Source organism: Lepisosteus oculatus, chromosome 18 (genome assembly GCF_040954835.1).
Source record: "Lepisosteus oculatus isolate fLepOcu1 chromosome 18, fLepOcu1.hap2, whole genome shotgun sequence".
In the NCBI taxonomy this organism is placed as follows: domain Eukaryota; kingdom Metazoa; phylum Chordata; class Actinopteri; order Semionotiformes; family Lepisosteidae; genus Lepisosteus; species Lepisosteus oculatus.
The window spans coordinates 17,836,346-17,842,944 of NC_090713.1; the positions used below are offsets into that span (position 1 = coordinate 17,836,346).

The 6,599-nt window shown below is 38.9% G+C and overlaps 1 long non-coding RNA gene across 1 annotated transcript; it reads right to left on the reverse strand.

Annotated features, from left to right (window-relative positions):
* Positions 1-4,629: 4,629 nt before the first annotated feature.
* On the reverse strand, positions 4,630-5,314 carry LOC138224151 (uncharacterized). Its single transcript, XR_011182500.1, has 2 exons — positions 5,167-5,314; positions 4,630-4,931 (listed from the first exon to the last, which is right to left on the reverse strand). It is a non-coding gene; the product is annotated as an uncharacterized lncRNA (long non-coding RNA).
* Positions 5,315-6,599: the final 1,285 nt, after the last annotated feature.

A 6,599-nucleotide genomic window follows, 5' to 3' on the forward strand; every position in this document is an offset into this window, starting at 1 on the left:
ACACAGTTTAAATTTAAAAGCTTAAATGCTGTACATGAGAGGTTAAGCTGTATTGGCTCCACCTGGCGGTTTTACAAGGTGATTCCAGATACTTTCCGGCATGACGTTAAATGATGCGATACACCGGGTGATACCGCGTTTTGATGCGACACGCCACCGAGGTATACCACGAAATACCCCACCCGTTTTGAATGGCTGCATCTGTATATTCTCATGTATGGTTAGAATGTGTTCATTGTCTTCCAATGAAAGACAAGTTCCTTTTCGCCGAAGTCGGGAGACATTAGAAGCTTGCCACACCCGGACTGTTAAACCAACGCATTAGCACGGTAAAGCTATCCCATTGAGGAGCCGGGCAATAATTGTTGCGTTCCTTGATTTTCTGATCTGCAAGGCCATTTGGCTGCAGCAAATGTGAATTCTGTCTGGCATTGCCAGATTGTGAAAAAATAAAAGTATTTAAATCAAGATATGGGTATACAGGTACAGACTTCAAGCTGCACCACTGAATCGCTTTGGTAAGGAGACGGACTGTGGCCAAATCATGAAGACTCTCTCACACCAAATAATGAAGATGAAAAGAAACGGGAAGTCAACACGAGACATTGTACAGTATTTGCGTTAGTCTGACAGCGATAAGAAGAGTGCGCAGAAGGCTTGGGTGGAGATACAAAAAAAACAACACATGCCCCATTATAAGGGTAAAAAACAAAGAGGAAAGACTCAAACAAGTGCTCCAATGGATTGAACAGGGGGAGACATTTCATGATGTACTTTTCACCGATGAAACAACAGTTGCTCTGGAACAGTTTTCAACAATGTCATTTTGTAAAAAGGGGAGAGATGTGGATTGTTGACCGGGGCGGGAGACATTCGGGAATGTGAGTCTGATAAAGAAGGAATAAAAGCATTTTATTAAAAACACATTTGCGTTTGTCTGGGTGCTGACAAAGTAAAAAACAATTACTTTTTGACAATGAAAAACTGTGTGTGTCTCTGTCTCTCTCGTGTTTCGAAATCCTGTGGCTTTTGAAATTTACTGGGGGTGGACCACATCGGTAAATTTCGATGGGTCCAGAGGCAAAAGTGCCATGCTTTGCAATCTCCGAGAAACCATTAGTAGCATGGTGAATCGGAGAATCTCAACACTTACTTTGTGCGACTGGAAAAGAATTTGTGATCGAATCAACGAAATACTTCGAAGAAGGAGGCGCTCTTTTCCCCTAGTCTAACAGTATGTCCAGAAACAAAACATTCCTGTTAAACAAGAGGAATGTAAAAAACAAAATGGTACAAAAGTAAAAAAAACAATTTCTTTTTGACAGTGAAAACCGGTGTGTGTGTGTCTCTCTCTCTCTGCTGGCGCATGGGTGTGGTGGGGTGCTGTGCCAGCCGTACAAAAAATTAAAGTGTCCCTTTCCATTCAATGGGTGTCTGAGTCGCTGTGTTCCAATGTCATCGAGCTAAAGCCAGCACAAAGCAAGAACTGATCAATGCGATTTACAAATTCTGGGAGAAACAACTGACCGAACAAAATTGCAACCATTTTATTAACAGGCTGTTTCGTGTTCTTCCTAGGATTGTTGAGTGGGGCGGGGCGGGGCGGGGGGGGACATTCGGGAATGTGAGTCTGATTAAGAATGAATAAAGCATTTTATTTAAAACGCGTTTGCGTTTGTCTGGGTGCTGACAAATTAAAAAACAATTACTTTTTGACAATGAAAAGCTGTGTCTCTCTCTCTCCGCTGGCATTTGTAATTTAATTAATTAATTGCTTACACTAATATAGCACTTTATCTGGACACTCCACTCAAAGCGTAATCATTTTTATTTTTAAATACATTTTAGCAAAGTCATGTACCATAAAAGTATGGTAATTAATACTTTCGCTGGAGTTTAAATAAAGTCGATGTTTTCTCTTTTTGGCTAGACTTTACTATCTAGCCATGAGATAAACAATAGTTTGTCATTAAACAACTTTATGTTTATTAATCTTCCTTGTTATGCACAGTGAGAATGATAATGTAATGAGAATTAATTTAATCACAGAGTGCTCATAAATTGTGCTAGGAAGAAAACAGATAGGTGTTCTGAAAGGTCACATATAAACAGGTTTTCAATGGAAAGAATGATAGTGTAACGATGACGGACACAAAAACTCAGACTTGCGGAGTTAAAAGCTGCCTTTCTTTTCTTCTCTGTCACCCACCGCCTGCCTGCCGGCTGTCCCGCGCCCCACCCAGAGAGATCTCTTTGATTAAATTAATTCCCATTACATTACCATTCCCACTGTGCATAACAAGGAAGATTAATAAACAGAAGGTTGTTTAATGACAATCTATTGTATATCTCATGGCAATAAAGTCAAGTCTACCCTAAAAAAAGTCAAGTCTAAGTGTCACATGCTACTATTTGTGCATGAACATAGTCATAGTGTTACATATTTCTTTAGATATGTGATTGCATGTTTTTTTAAATCCCTGGCGGGACCGGGCATCCATAAGAATCAAGTTAAAGGTTTCATTGCGCTTTGACAGAAACCAAAGAGAAAAGAGAACAACTTTTTGTTTAAGAGAAGAGTCACAGGATGGGCTGGATTTGAACACACAATTTCTGGTTTACAAGGCAGGAACATAGACCACAGTACCACCAGCAAAGGTCACATGAGAAGCAGTGAAACAGCCCTACACATACAGAATCAACAGACGTTGTACAGCATGTACTACTGCGTTGCAGTATATGAATATAATTATATCGTTATTAATTTCTTTAGATACGCGATTCCATATTATATTAGCAGAAAAGCTTAGAACTACCACTTTTTATACCTGCTATTTCACATGTTAGTTAAAGACTTCGATGCTTAAAATGTTTAGGGAGAAATGGAATACTGGTGTGTATTTTTTCTTTAAAGTACCGATTCCTGGAATCTGAGTGGCTGACACCCTTCTGAAGTGGTACCATAATCTCTGGTATACGGAAAAGAAAGCGTAGATAAAAAAGCTTGGATTCTCATGTATCTTATACAAGTATCTTTTAATACAGTCTTTGCTGTGCTCTTGAGGATCCTTGTGATATTTTGCGCTCTGGTTGAATGATACGTTGCAGTTTAAATAATTTTCGTTGTTAGACATTATGAAACGTTCTGTTAAAAGCAAGGGAGTTTTTATTATTGTTATTGTTGTTATCAAAAATGACTTAGAATCGATCATGTTGTGATATTTTGAAATAAAAAAGTCAATTGATTGTCCATAATATTGCTATTCTATCTTTTCGAAGAAATGTTTGTTAAAAGAGAAGACCAGCACCAGCTGGATTTGAACACACAACCCAACAGTTAGTAGGCAGGCATGTAGACCAGTAGACTACAAGGGAAGTCACATGAAAAGAGAAGCGAAACAGCCCTACACAGCCCTGTCGCAGTACACTAATCATATCGTTATTAAATTCTTTAGATATGCGATTCCATATTATATTCCCTTTTAATCAAATTCTAAAAGTATGCTTGTTGAATCCGGTATCTCTTTAGTTAAAGACTTCGATGCTTAAAATGTTTAGGGAGAAATGGAATACTGGTGTGTAGTTTTTCTTTAAAGTACCAAGACCAGCCATATACTGTATATTTATGTTCCAAAATTAATATCGTTTATGGCCTTCACACACGTTACAGTATGCTCCTATTCTTTTTATGCTCAGCTACTAAGATTTCCCTTCAGTGGTTAAATTCAATATCTACAACGGGCACAGTAAAGACGTTTACAGTAAGTCTTTCTACGACAGACCAAGTGTCGGTCAACCAAATATGTACCGCGGTACCCCGCGTCATCTTGCATCATGATGCGCAACGCCGTAGCCAATTACCTCAGGTACGTGTCTGTACCGCGCACTTTGAATGGCTGCATCAGTACTGAAGTCTGAAACAGAATATGAAAAAAGGAGATTATTAATATTACAGAATTACTCTAGGCTGATGGCAATATCACTGTCATAACACTTCTCCTGTCATTTTGACTCTCTACTTTGACTCTCTACTTTGGATGAGTCGTTGCTGCGCTCTTGGGGTAATTTTGGTCAGCTGGCCCCTCCTGGGATGGTTCACCACTGTTCCATGTTTTCGCCATTTGTGGATAATGGCTCTCACTGTGGTTCGCTGGAGTCCCAAAGCTTTAGAAATGGCTTTAGAACCTTTTCCAAACTGATAAATCTCAATTACTCTGTTTCTCATTTGTTCCCATAATTTCTTTGGATCGCAGTATGATGTCTAGCTTTTGAGGATCTTTTGGCCTACTTCACTTTGTCAGGCAGGTCCTATTTAAGTGATTTCTTGATTGAGAACAGGTGTGGCAGTAATCAGGCCTGGGTGTAGCTAGAGAAATTGAACTCAGCTATCCAAAGATGTGATAAACCACAGTTGATTTATGTTTTAACAGGGGGAGCAATCACTTTTTCACACAGGGCCATGTGGGTTTGGATTTTTTTTCCCTTAATAATAAAAACCTTCATTTAAAAACTGCATTTTGTGTTTCCTTTGTGTTATCTTTGTCTAAAACTTCAATTTGTTTGACGATCTGAAACATTTCAGTGTGACAAACATGAAAAAAAATTAGAAATCAGGAAGGGGTCAAACACTTTTTCACACCACTGTATATACAGTATATATTTTATTGAAGTTCAGTTTGTTTGTGTGCCTCTTCAGCCTGGACTCCTGTGATGGTCACTGCCACTGCCACTGAAATGCTCTGGGATCCCAGTCCGACGGGTAGTTGCAAGATAGATCAAGAGTTTAGGAGCTTTTCCAGCTTTCTGTTGGTACCAGCTGAGGCGATCATTATTGTACACTGCAGGACTGGTCTTACAGCTAACAGTGACTGTCTGTCCTGGAGCAGTCAATATTGTAGGAGCGTGGGTCACAAAAATCTGTCCACTAGATTCTGAAAATGAAGAAAACATTGCAAAAAGTGGGAAAGTATTGAAAATACCAATTTATTCTGTAAATCAGTAATACATTATATGATAGACATACAGTATGAAAACAGAATAAATTAATAAGATATTTATTATGATGCTTTAATATTTTTTATTTTTAAATTAACATAAACCTTGATTTCTTCTTCACATAATACAAAAATGTTTTAAATTCTATAAAATATCCAAACCCATTCCTACCCTGATCAGTGATGAGGAGTGTCCAGATAAATATGATGAAGAAAGTCATTGTTCCTGTGGGTTCTGTTACCATGAAGCGCAGCTCTCAGTCTGGAAGTGTTAAACTCACAAGGCTATAAACACTCCCAGAAGTGTCTTCTATGCAAATTATCTTTCTGGGTTAGGCTGCATTAGTAGCCAGTCAGTGCTAGAAAAACAGGCTTGGTGCTGCGTGATGTGACAGAGCAAGATGAGCAGTTTAACATTAACACTCCCAGGACAGCAGGACTAGACAGAAAGCAGCTTTATAAGGAGCAGAGGATTATACACAATCAGCTGAGTCCAACTTGAATGGAGTGGAGTGTGGAGAGTCTGGTTAAAGCAGTACTTGGTTTTGTGTGTTCAGGTACAGCAGGATCAATAGTTGAACTAAAAGCATATTTTACAGAGACTGAAGCATGCAAATGCACATATTAAAAACAGTCATGCAACCCACATTTTATATAAGTTTACACTGTCACAAATCCACTTATCAGCTATGTCCGCATTTCACCCAACATAGCTGGAATGGGGTGGAGTGCAGAAAATCTGGTTAAAACTGCACTTGGCTCTGTTTGTTCAGATGCAGCACAATTACTAACTGCACTGACTTAAACACTCTTAATACTTTTGGGGCAATACAAGAGAGGCAAAATGTTCAGTTCAGATCTGACAAAATACCTTGTTATATGTTTGTGGTCCCATGGGACATTCCTCACAGTGTTGAAGGAAAGACATGTTTTATCTATGGGGCTGGAGAGACACTGAAAACTTATTTTAATGTTCATGGGGAGTGTGCTCTCTCTTTGCATGACAGTTTTCTGTTCTTCTATATAACCGACAGTTGAAGGGGTCAGTCCTCTTTCTCAATTGTGTCTGTATTAAAACCTCAAACATTCAGACCCTCAGGTCTAAAGTTTCCAACTCCCTCCCTCTCCTCTTTCTATTCTCTCTTTATTTTTGTATCCAGGTTCCCAACTGGGGGGTAAGTGAAGCTCACTTCTCCAACATCAGGATTCAGGGCCAACATGAACAGTTTAGCATGAACACTCCCAGGACAGCAGGACTAGACAGAGAGCAGCTTTATAAGGAGCAGAGGATGAGATACAATCGGCCGAGCCCTTACTCCACTCAACACAGGTGGAATGGAGTAGAGAGTGGAGAGACTGGTTGAAACTGCCTTGCTAAGATATAGCAGGATTATTAATACCCAGTGAGTTTTAAAGGTTAAACGCACTACAGGAATTAAAACAAAAATTGAACCCAACTTTTTATTGAAGTAATTTTTTTATAGCAGAGGTTGAAATGTAGAAATGCACAGTTACAATGTGTTATGCGCCCTGATAAACCATCATATATTTAAGAATGATGTGTGTAATTATATTAATTCATTTTGGCATCTTTTACTAAAATCT